This window comes from Stylophora pistillata, chromosome 8 (genome assembly GCF_964205215.1).
Source record: "Stylophora pistillata chromosome 8, jaStyPist1.2, whole genome shotgun sequence".
In the NCBI taxonomy this organism is placed as follows: Eukaryota; Metazoa; Cnidaria; class Anthozoa; order Scleractinia; family Pocilloporidae; genus Stylophora; species Stylophora pistillata.
Window position 1 is genome coordinate 14,388,632 of NC_142526.1, and position 12,782 is coordinate 14,401,413.

General features: G+C 39.5%; 1 pseudogene across 1 annotated transcript; it reads left to right on the top strand.

The window, feature by feature from the left end:
• The first annotated feature begins 9,209 nt into the window (after nucleotides 1-9,209).
• LOC148725149 (uncharacterized protein KIAA1958-like) lies at nucleotides 9,210-11,081 on the top strand (annotated as a pseudogene). The gene is made up of 2 exons (XR_015991093.1): nucleotides 9,210-9,333; nucleotides 9,458-11,081. The product of XR_015991093.1 is annotated as an uncharacterized protein KIAA1958-like (transcript).
• The last annotated feature ends 1,701 nt before the right edge of the window (nucleotides 11,082-12,782 follow it).

Here is a 12,782-nt window from a genome sequence, read left to right on the forward strand (position 1 = left end):
TACGATTTTCCGTATCTCAACGGGGCACAAAAATTCAAGGATTTGACCAAATCCAAAAATTTTTTCGAAGAGACACTCACCAAAGCATGAAGATTTTTTCAAACGAAAAAAAATTTAGGGGTTAGGTGGACTTTAAGGTATGACAGGAAGAAAATTGGCGGTTTCATTCAAACTCAGATAGCGAGAAAATTATTCGCGCTATCCCTGTAAAAGTCTACATTTTCTCAAAGCTGTATAAACACTGATTTCGCATATTTAATTTAACCGTCAAAGTAGCGCTTTAAATAACTCATGTAATAAGGAAAAATTAAAAAATCCGGAACCCCCGTTTGGGCTACATTACATTTTTGACATAATCTCCAAATTTCACAAAAATTGACCAAATACCAGCCGAGAATAAAATTTACAAAGATTGAAAGTTTAGAACTCAAGCTAAGTCATTTCACCGAAAAAAGCGACTTTCAATATTTCGGGGCGTCGGTGTATGCATTTCCACTTCATGCCTGTTAAGCCTGTCATCCAATCACACTGGAGCAAGCCATTTGGCACAGATGCCTGCTAGAAAGCCGAATAGTGGGCACAATTTGTAAGAGGGTAGGTCGAGAGGGTTGAGTGGAACACACGTGAATATGACTTTTGAATATGCTAATTCACCAGCTAAAAGAGGAGGAAAGAAGTCGGGCATAGGTGGGGGAGCTACACTGGAAACACAACACAGCTTTTCAAGAGAGCTCTTTCAACGATCGATGCTCGAAGTGCAATGCTACGTGAATGATGATGGACTGCCGGCAATATTTTTCGCGAACTAACGCGTTTGGCAACTTTTTCCGGAGCGTCAAAGGGACCTTGCTCCCATACCTTTCATTCTACCATGAAGTAAGAAAGAAACCAAAACAAAAGTCTCAGAGGTTGATAGATCTTTATTACTTTTATTAGATAAAAAATTTTCCGGAAGTTAAAAAAAATTATCTTAAACCTTGAGAGCGTATTTCTGAGGGTATATCGAGAATCGATGGACACTCAAAAAATCGATTTCTTTTTGAGTTATTTTTTTAAAAAAAATAACTATATGTTAGCGAATAGATTGGTGTATTGTGGTGTAGTGTAATCTGATCAGCGCAATTTGGTGTATCTCTAAGCAATCTGATTGGCGCATCTTTTTTTTGGTGTATCTCAACGCAATGTGATTGGCCCAATTTTTTGGTGTATCACAAATCAATCAGATTGTAGTATTTTTCGATGTTGCACCAATCAGAGCGTTCTTGCTAATTTGTGGTTTAACAGGTCTTCAAATTTCAGCGAATCAACGCTTGAGTCGGAGGGAGCGGTTCGCAAATTAAGGAAATGTATCAGTCGTGTTGGGAAAGTGGTGGAGTTGTGATCGTTGTACGACTATGCTTATTCTTCCTTCTGAAGGAGACTGAGTGGAACATGAGAAAAATTTTGAATCAAATATTACTTCAGATGTTGATAGGAACAACTTCAGGATATTTCGTTGCTGTATATGAGTTAATCAGCGATTCCAATTTTGAATTTCGCTCAAGGAACGAGGTAAGATGACATCTGCAAGAGTTGTAAGATCATCCATTCAGTGTAATGGCTCATGTCCTTCGTGAGGATTTTATCGCTATGATTTGTCTGGATTTGAAAGGTCGTCAGGGAACTTTTTCTACTGATTAACGAGTTAAAACATGCATGTTTTGTGTACCGCTCCTTCACTTACGACGCATACACCGTCAGCTGGAGGCCTAACACGAATTTAGCGCTATAGCGTGTTGTTTCGGAAAGGCTAGTTTTACTGACTCTGGTAAATCTTGCACAAGATATTTGCGTAAATCATATTTGATTGATAATCTTTTTTTTGCCATGTGGTTGTTCTTTTAGCAACGGTTGAAACGACCACCAAGTTACATTTACTTTCTGCGTCGACTGCCATGTTATATATCCGTTTCTTTGCTTCTAAAAGTCCTCCATGAATTAAATATTGTTTAAACGATACTTTCCCGTTACAATTGCGTGTTACTTTTTACTCGCCAGTATGGATTAGATTTTTTTAGATGAAATGCCATTTTCCAGTAAACAACGCAAATTTTATGACATAAATCTACCTCGATGAAAAATATTTCACAAGGGACAGAATGATACGGTCGATTAATTTTCCACGCAACTCTCACGTGCTTAGACGTTTTCTACCAATAAAATTCGCTTATAGCTAACCTGGACTTTACCCCATTGGGTGTCAATTTCCTGTAAACAACCTGCATTTTATCACGTATTTTGCACGCAAAGGGCAAAGTCCAGATAGGCAACAACCAATCAAGTAGCCCACCTTATTATCCTTTGAAGAATGATACTTTCTCTTGGTTCAATCGACTTTCACTTGTTCGAAGAACGGAGACCGGAAAATATCTTTGCCCAGAGGCTGTAAGTGATAAAATAGAGCTTTCCACTGCAAAATTATATGGAAGAGTATTTTGAGGCAACCATCTGTTACTGAACAAGAAGCTACACGGAGCCTACATTTGGGCCGGATTTGTGGATCAGCGGATTGAATTGAATTGGTTCGAATTGCAGGCTTTGCTGTTTTAGCAAAATCGCTGTCGAGTGCTTTTCATGGTTTGTTAACATGGAGAGTTATGGAGGCTAAGACTTCGGAACAAGTTGATGCCATCCATGTAAATTTGGAATTACTAAAATCGCCGGAGGAAAGGCGGGATCACTCAATAAAAAGTTGTATTTGAACGCGATGACTTTATTTACAAGGATTTCTCTTGCTTACATCTAATAACAAACCTTTGAAGTTTTTTTTGCCTCGGAACGATATATCACAGAAGGCATTTTACAGACCTCAAGTTTTTTGACTGATTGAAATTAAAGGTATGTGGCAGTGACTTCCACAAGCTTTTTTTTTTTTGGTGAGTAAAGTACAATTTTTTTGTTCGCAATATTTATTTACGGATGGTTTCAATCGCCAACGTTTACATAAGATGGTTGTATTACTGTTCCCAAGGGTTGTTGTTTTCATCAGTACGTTAACAATAGTAGTGATACACAGTATTAGGCTTGTACTTTAAATAAATATATTTAAGTTCACTCGAAAGATGAGTATAAACTGTAACAAGCTTATCGTTGATGCGCGGCCAGTACTTCAAATCTGACTGACACTCGATGCCAAAACTCAACCTCGTTCCCTGGATATGCCACCACATTACTTTAGCCAATTAAAAACTGCACGCTATTGTGCATTTTCTTGCACGGGAAAAACCAAACAGAATTTCTCATTCTGGCCCTTAATGGTCAGAATAATAACTAGGACTTTGTCTCTGACGAAGGAACGGCAATAAGCACAATTTTAACCTACTAGCAGGTTGTTGTTTAGTCTCGTCATGAGAGATAGCGTTGCGTGACAAGTTCAAATTAGGGCTGTGGAGGGGACTGCAGGAAGCGTTGTACCAATGCAGTTTATTTTTGCCAACAATTATTCAGACACCAGCATCAGTTATATAGAGTCCCATTTCAACTTACGTATCCAAAAAAATAACTCCTGCATGCGTAGCATGCCTATGTTTAATTTTGCCATAACACTTCCTTGGATGAATGTTTTTAAAGAAAATTAGTTACAGGTTCGTCGAACGGTTTTTAACTAATTTAAAATGCACATTTTTGTGTTTCTTTCGGCGGTCACAGGAAACGTAAAAACCATCCTGCGAAAACAAGACTTTGCCACCGTAATATACTATCCTTCTACTTTAAAGGGATGTTTTAATCGTTCGAAAATGTTCTTGATAACTCCTTCAAATTGTCCAACTATTACAGTCACTATCGATCCACTAACTTAATTTTCTAAAAACGATATCTAGTACGTTTAATTTGATAACAAGAATGTTATTTCCCCTAACGCACACTGTTATACTTTCCACCCTGAGAGTTTCAGCTCTGGGAATGAAATTCTCCTCCGACAGTGAATCAATTCTTGTACGCTTCATGGGAAGCGATGTATCTTACTCAAATTTATGTTCTAATTTTGGAATACAGTACAAATTGCTGAAAAATAAAGGTTCAGAATGAAGTTACAATTAACCTGAGTTTTTCTTATTCTTTGGTAGTTTCTACTGACCTCACGAGCGACCGTAGACATCCGAAAGGTTTGGAACTGACCCTACAGTATATCAACAACAAATGAACCGAACACCTTACGAACTTAACGGTACAAAATTTCGTGGCTTGAGATTTCAGCCTGATTCAATACCCTTTTGGAGTGATGAGTTGCTGAATATGACCTTGAAAATGACAAAAACCTTGAGGTTTGAGGATACAGCAGTATAAGAAGATACAGCGAAAAGATAAAGCTTGCACTGAAATATTAGCCGTTACGCGATCGAAAAATTTAGCATTAGCAAATAAGTTAAAGATTTCTGGGGTGAGAGGAAAATGGAGTGGAAGTTTATATTACAGTCAAACTAAGTGAAGCGTACCCCTCAAGATTACATTAATGAATTGATCATTTGGATATTGAACCCGCCAGTCGTTTCAAGAATGCAATAATGAATTGATTATTTGATTATTGAACCCGCTAGCCGTTTCACGAATCCAATAATGGATTGATTTTTTTGAATATCGAACCCGATAGCCGTATCTGTTTTGAAAAGGCGCGGATCATTTTTCAAATTAGAAGTCCATTTCTGAAGTCCATTAAGATTTAATCTACTTGACGAGGAATCCTGAAAATAAACAAACTGCACTGTCGATCGCAAATATTAACGAAATAAAAAAAATTCTTGCGATGGCTTCGCCCGTAAACTACTTTTTTCGACAATGATTACACACAAGAATTTCTACAAGTTCGTCAAGATGCAAATAGGCGAAAAAAGTTCTCGATAACATTCCATGTACAACATTTACAAGAAGTTCTACACAACACTCGAACTCACCTTTCCCATGTCTGACGCCATGTTAAAATAGTTCCGATCCATCACCTGTTCGCATAATCCAATCAGAAATGGACTTCTGATTTGAACAATGATCCGCGCCTTTTCAAAACGAATACGGCTATACAGCGAATTGAAATATGGCGTCCAATTTGAATTACCATTGTTCTGGACTAGCCTCGTCTTCACGTAGAAAACACAAAAGCATTATCACATGTGTGAGAGGCTAGTAAGTCCAGAACAATGGGAGTTCAAATTGGACGCCATATTTCCATTCGGTGTATCGGGTTCAATATTCAAATAATCAATCAATTATTGCATTCTTGAAACGGTTGGCGGGTTCCATGTTCAAATATTCAATTCGTTATTGCGCTCCTGAAACGATTAGCGGGTTCAATATTCAAATAATCAAATCATTAATGTAATTCTGAGGGGCACGCTTCACTTAGTTTGACTGTAAGCCAGCTGCTCCACATCAGAACGGTTGTGCTGAAGCGCTTCTTAAGACCTTTAAGTACCCCGAAGAAAGCCATAGGTAGCCAGATACTCACGCCATATGAGCTATACACGATCTTCCTGGAGGTAGCTAATCTGGTGAATCAAAGACCCATCGCAAGGATTCCAAATGACCCAGAGAAGGGCAACTTCTTAGGCCCAAATTACATAATCCTCGGACCACAGGCGGCCCAAGCGTCGTGTGTGTGATTTTGGTGTCGTAAGCGTGGACCGTTAAAAAAAAGGAAAATTCTAAAAAAAATCGAGAAAAAATTAAAAAGGACAATAAAAGCGAGGAATAGAGCGTGTGAAGTTTCGTAACCTTTTTTCCGTAGCTGCTTTGTTGCCAAGGTCGTTTTAACGCTGTTTTGGCGACTTTCTTTGTAACGCATGCGGTGTTACCAGTGAACTACTTGAAAGGAAGAATTATTTTAAAAAATTAAGAAAAAATTAAAAAGGATAATAAAAGCGAGGAATATTTCGTATAAAGTCCCCTTACCTTTTTTCCGTAGCCGCTTTGTCGTTTACGGTCCTTTTTTCGCTGTTTTGGCGACTCTTTGTAATGCGTGCGGTGTTATCAGTCAACTGTATAAAGAATTTACAGTTGACCGGTAGCACCACACGCGTTATAAAGAAAGTCTCTAGCCACACAATCTCTAGCAAATTTTGTTCCTTGTGTGGTTTTTAAAGAAAGCTTGGGCCGCCTGTGGTTTTTCTAGACAAGAATTTATTCGCTGCGATGCAAGATTACAGAACCTTTGGGTTTGTTTTTGGCCAGCGGTTTCGCCCTTTACACCCATCATCCCTTGCACGGGGTGGTGTCGATGCTCCAATAGCAAAAAGCGAGCAACAACGTATGTTATGTATGCACCTGGTCAGCTCAATTGGTTAGAGCGCCGGATCGTGTTGCGCGGGAGGTCGAGGGTTCGAGCCCCGGCCGGACCAATACTCATGGTCTTAAATAACTGAGGAGAATTTGCTACCTTTCTATAATATCAAGAAATGGATAGATATTCTGGTCTTCTCGAATAAGGAGGAATGAAACTGTAGGTCCCGTCTCCTGCAGGGTTAGGGGTAGGAGGCGTTAATTTCCCACGCACGAGATTACTTTGTGGTGGATGTCCTCCCCGAGGTGAGATGGTGGGTACAAAGGTGGTTAGGTGTTAATTGGGACGAAAGTTCTGTTCCTTTCTCCTGCCATTCCCGTGGCGAACAAATTAAATTCCTTAAATTCCTAAATGTATGAACAGTGTGAAGTTTATTTCTCTTGCTGTTTGTATGTTTTACATGTTTCGCTTTGTATCATTACAAAATACACTTCGTAATTTCCGTCACCTAGGTTTTACTTAGCTGTGTTCTAGCTACCTTCTAACTACGAATAAACTGGACTTAAAACGTTTGCTGTGCACTCCTTGGATCGACGCCGTTACACCAATCCTTTACAACCGTCTCTGGTTAGTATTCTCTTCTATTCTAGTCTTACTCCTTTTCAGAATTACCAGGAAGCAGTGTAATGGATGCCTGGACGGTGATTGAAAAGGTGGTAGAGAGGGTTATACAAACATATCCCCGACATCGGGACATTTCGAAAAAGGGCAACGTGGAAGAGGGATATACAATTCTGAGATCGGCCAAACTTGTCAACAACGAGTACCAGCTGTATGAAGAACTTGTTGGGCCTTATCACGCTTTTACTGAGAATGGCCAACAAGAATTAATTCACGGAGTGAGTAAGCTTGTCAAAGAAGATGCTCCTCTAAAAATCGCCATCTATACCTGCGGTGCGTATATTTTTTTCTTCATTGGTTGCCGTTCTAGGCAGTTGTTCCCGGTCTATACTCATCCAATCGGACCTGAACTTGGGAGAAAAGGTAATGGTATATTTAAAGTATACCCGACTAGTGACTCTCCTTCCCAGTATCAACTATACGCTTGGATATGGAAGAGACTACAAATCAGTGGAGTTCAAGCAAAGGCCATGCAATCTCTCTCGATGTTCAAAGAAAGTACAAGGTAAGATCAGACAATTTTATCTTTTCCTACTGAAATTGAATTACTACAATTAACTTTATCTCAAGTTATTACAGGTTTTGAATCAACGAGTGCATTTCGCATTTTTCAGAGATCGGAATGAACATCTCTTGAAAAGATCACTTCAAGATTCAGATGATCGTCAGTCTCTAACAGTCCGGAAAGACCAAGACAGGTACCTTCGTAACAAATTATGTAAAAATTTAATGGCAACACCAAGAGTTCTTTGCAAGTAATGTAGCCAATTTATAAATTAAAGAACTGTGTTTATTGCGTGACTTGGGATTCTACCTGGTTAGAACCATCCGTCGATGCATTTTAGTTTAAATTACCATTCCAAAACATTCCAGACAAGTTTACAAATTGCCCTTATCGACAATCTCACTGGTCGACAATACTCATGAGGCAAATATATGATTTTTAGGCTACACATGAAACACTTCAGTGTGGTTCTCTGTATATCTTCCTCATGAAAACGTTAGCTCAAAAAAAAATTTCAACTTTTGCCCACAACGTCTTTTGCTAGCAAGCGCCCAGTTGTCGCCACCCAGTTGACATGCCGTTTGGTTTTCATTCACAGTCTGATGGCATAACTGCTGCTGCAGATGAAAGTGGACAAAAGAACAATCCCAAGACGTGCCACATTGACCTTTCTGTTAGCGACGAGGAACATGATAAGGTGAATTTTAAAAACATTAGTTGATCAAAGAAACACATTACAGGAGTTTCTCTTCCATCACACATATCAGAAACGTACTTTTTAACAAGTGTAATTTGTTATAAATAGTTATTTTCCATCAACGTGTTTATAGCTTTATGACCAAAAAACAAAACAAAAAAAAACATTAGTTCTTAAAACCAACAGTCTTTCCAAGATATATTTTAATTGTTTCCCAGCCCTTCCAAAACAAGCAAATGCCCGAAATATTGCCCTACATATATTGCCGTTTGGTAAAGTCCTTTTGAGACATAAGAAGAAGACAGTGAAAGCGAAAGGGAGGGAACATCGTCAACAGGTTTGTAACGTCTTCTCTTTGGAAAACAACTCATTTTCACTTTTTCCATCTTCATTTTTTAATTGATCTTTAAACTCTTTCTTACTCCAGTATGCTAATGGTGAAATTGTTAATGGGATGGCTTTGTTGCAATACCACATTTCCTGCGAAGCAGAAAAAATCCATTTCCAAGTTCAGTCACACAGAAATAGGAAGAAGAGTACCAACACTCCCTTCTACCCCACAGCAAAAAGTACCTTGCAGGCGTTAAGAGATCAGCTAAAAGAAAAACCTCTATCACAGGCCTTCAATGTTGTATCCAGTATGACCGGAGGACCAACTGGAGCAAAGTCAGCAGGGGAATTGCCCCGATCCCGGAAACAAGTGAATGATGTTCAAGCTCATTCAAAACGAGATATGGATCCCGTTGAAGATCTTGTTGTGGACGCTGTACGCTCGACACAAAGACGAGAAAGTGGTGCAATCATGATGAGGATATGCCGCTGGACTTGTGGGTTCTTGGCACAGACATAATGTGCAGCGACCTCGTAAAATTTTCTTGCTCAGAGAGTCTGAGTCATCCCATCAGCATTGACCCCAGCAATTATTAAAAACTGGATCATTGGATAATGCAATTCAAGACTTTTTATTGGCTTAGCCATTATGGTATATGAGCCAATATACCATAATCTATAAATATGGTAAGCGGACGCGTCAGCTTAAAATTCAAACGGAGCTAAAAATTTTCCCTCAAGAAACAATGGCGGCCGGCGAAAATCGCTTCGCACCGGAGTTGAATGAAAAGGAAGTCATTGAACTATTAGAAGACACAACACCAGGGAGCACAAAGAAAGCCACAAAGTATGGCATGAAAATATTTCAAGGTAAAAACTTGAAAACTTTATTTTCACAATTTAAGCATCCGTGTTAGTCGGAGCAAAACAATGCAAGTTGAGACAATTTACAAATTAATTAAGTTGATGAGTTACATTTCACTAACCTTTTAAGACTGGCTTTCTACTCCCGGGAACAAATTCAGTGTTACACCAATCAAGGAAATGAATAAAGAGGAACTTAATGCCTGCCTAAAAAGTATTTATACATCCGCAAGAAAACAAGACGGTTAATTTTACAAGTCATCTTCCTTGAAGGCAATTCGTGCAGCCATTGACAGGTATTTTCGCATGCCCCCACACTCCAAACAGTTTTCTATCGTTGCCGACCCTGCTTTCACTGAAGCGAACAAAATATTAGACGCATTTGTCAAGTAACTAAGAAAGTCAGGAAAAATTAGTGGTGTTGTGCATAAAAAGGCCATCTCGAAAGAGCAAGTTGAGAAGCTCTTCCAAAGCGGTGACCTTGGTCCGGCGGACACCAAACATCCAGCACAGCTTCAAAGAACAGCGTAGTTCTACCTTGGCATATACTTCGGAAGACGTGGTAGAGAAAATCAGCGAGACATGAAACCTTCCATGCTTGCCCACAGAGCTACTCCACAAGGAGAAGAGTATTTTGAGCTCAACAGAGAGTTTCCTGGCTCGTTGCCAGCGACGAAAAACCATCAAGGTGGCCTTTCCGACGCCAAAGATGAGTCGGACGCGAAAATATTTGCCGTGCCAGAATCTGCCAAATGCTCGGTGAAAACCGTAAATAATTACTTGTCCCATTTGAATCCTAGGTTAGATTGCCGTTTCCAGCGTCCACGAAAAGCAAGAAGCTTTAAACCTGGCGAGGATAAAGTATGGTACTGCAATTCGCCGCTCGGAGTGAACATTCTTGATTCGATGTCGAAATTAATGAGCTCTCGAGCAGGAATCCAGCTCCACCTCACGAATCATTGACAACAACTGCGAGACGAGGCACATTAAATCAGTCACCGGCCACAAATAATAATAATAATAATAATAAAAGATTTATACCGCGCCAGTATCCTACTGTTCAAAGGCGCCTACAAAAAAACTTTAACATTAACACTTAAGACAGCTAATATTAATTATAAAAGGCTTTTCTAAAAAGAAAAGTTTTTAATCTACTTTTGAAAACAGACACAGACTGAGCATTTCTAATTTCACTTGGCAAAGCATTCCATAATGATGGTGCTGCTACAGAGAAGGATCTTGCGCCATATGTTTTCAAGTTATAGGATGGAGAAACCAGAAGGTGCTTGGATGATGAGCGTAGTTGACGCGATGGGGTGTAAGATGTAAGCAAATCACAAATGTACGACGGTGCCAAGTTGTTAAGTGCCTTGTAGGTTATAAGTAAAATCTTAAAAATAATACGTTGATTAACGGGAAGCCAATGAAGATTGAAAAGAACAGGCGTAATGTGATCATGCTTTTTTGTAAGTGTGACAAGGCGCGCCGCGGCATTCTGGACGTGTTGTAGCTTTTTTATAGTGTAGGCTGGTAGGCCATACAAAGAGAATTACAGTAATCCAGCTTCGAAGATACAAACATATGAACCAGCAATTCAGTAGTGGTCGCTGAAAGATATTTCCTGATATAGCTAATATTTCGCAAATGATAAAATGAAGATTTGCAAATGTCAGTAATATGATCGTTAAAGCAAAAATGGCTATCAAACATAGTGCCGATATTCCTCGCCTTTTGCACGGAATGGATAGTCTCACCAGCAACTGAAATCTCGTGAAGGAGTGGTCTTGGAAGATGTTTAGCGGAGATCACCAATAATTCAGTTTTGTCTTTATCTAATTTAAGGCGATTAACCATCATCCAATGATTGATTTCATTCACACAGCTCTCGATGCTAGAAACCGCTAGATCCCTATCACCCAGTACGGTTGGTTGGAAAGACAAGTAAAGCTGTGAGTCGTCAGCATAAAAGTTAAATTTCTTTACGATAACTGAAAGCGGCGAAGTATAAAGCAAATACAAAATGGGTCCCAAGACAGATCCTTGTGTGACTTCACATTTAAGGTCATGTTTCGTAGAAGTGCTACCATCGACGGAGACATATTGCGTGCGATTCGAATCCAACTCCGACAATTCAATTCAAATCCAAATCCGACAATTCAATCGAAAGCTACAACGATCGACCTTCCCTCAATCAGCAAAAGAAGATGTCTGAAGCGCTGAGTTCCTTCCTTCATGGCCATGAAGCCACTATCCGTCATTTCCAAAGCAACCGTAAAGAAAAACTCCGAGAGACAGGTATAAGAGAAGCCAAGTCACAAACAGTTTTTATTACCGCCACGGGCGACTAACTCTAACAAGCACAATTTCAACACGGCGAAACGACACTACACGAAACAACACGGTTGAAACTGCAAATAAAACAGCAAACGAGAACCTATTACAATATAAACTACACTAAATACCCAAGGAAAGCTACAAAGGAAACGACAACGAAAACTACATAATACAAACTTACAATTTTTGCGATGTTGTTGATCCTGCCTAGTGGCGAACAAGCTGCACGAAGCGAAAAGAACGAATATACAAACTACACTCGACAAAACTGCACTGAAAAAACTGCACCGACGATGAACAATACGGTTTAAATACATGCTACGTAACGTAATGACACAAAGAAAGCGCACGCAAAACTTTACTACAATTAACACTACTGCACAAGAAACAATAGACAAAAAATAATGCGTAGCGATCTACAGTTTTCCTTGACAAAGTTTTCGGTATTCCAGAGAAAATGGATCATTTTGAGATGCCAGGGTGTTTACCCGATTATGAACCCGTGAGCAAGCCATCAAGTTTTTATTGGGGGCGCAAAAGTGATGGAGCGGATATTTGAATAAATACAACAGCTATTGCCAATGCGTACAATGAAGTGACGACCTGGCGGAAGAACACCTTTCTAGTCCCATATGGGAAAATTGGTCGTGATTTTATTGACCAATTAGCCAAGCACATTAAGGACTGAAACAATAAATCGGAAATGCACCATATAACTCTAATAGCGGCCATTGTTCTTTTGGCATTAGCGCTGCAAAAACCTAGTCAAGGTTCAAAAGCGAAAGATAATTAAGAGTGCTTGTCAAGGAGCTCTATGGCAAGAGGGAGAGATAGACACACTCCTACGCAAAGGGCGAATGATACAAAAGCGCCTCACAAAGCCTCGAAGAAACGATCCACCGAATAAAGCTAAGATGTTTGCAAAACTGGTATTGGAGGGTCAGATAAATTCCGCTCTTCGGTACTTTAGTGAACAGGACTCTGGGGGCGTTCTTCTACCTACTGACGATGTAATGATCCAACTTCAGGATAAACATCCGAGTACACAGAAAGCCTACCTAGGATCCCTGGTCTTGGGCCTAATCAAAGATATCATGTTATTTATCACCAAACAAATGGAG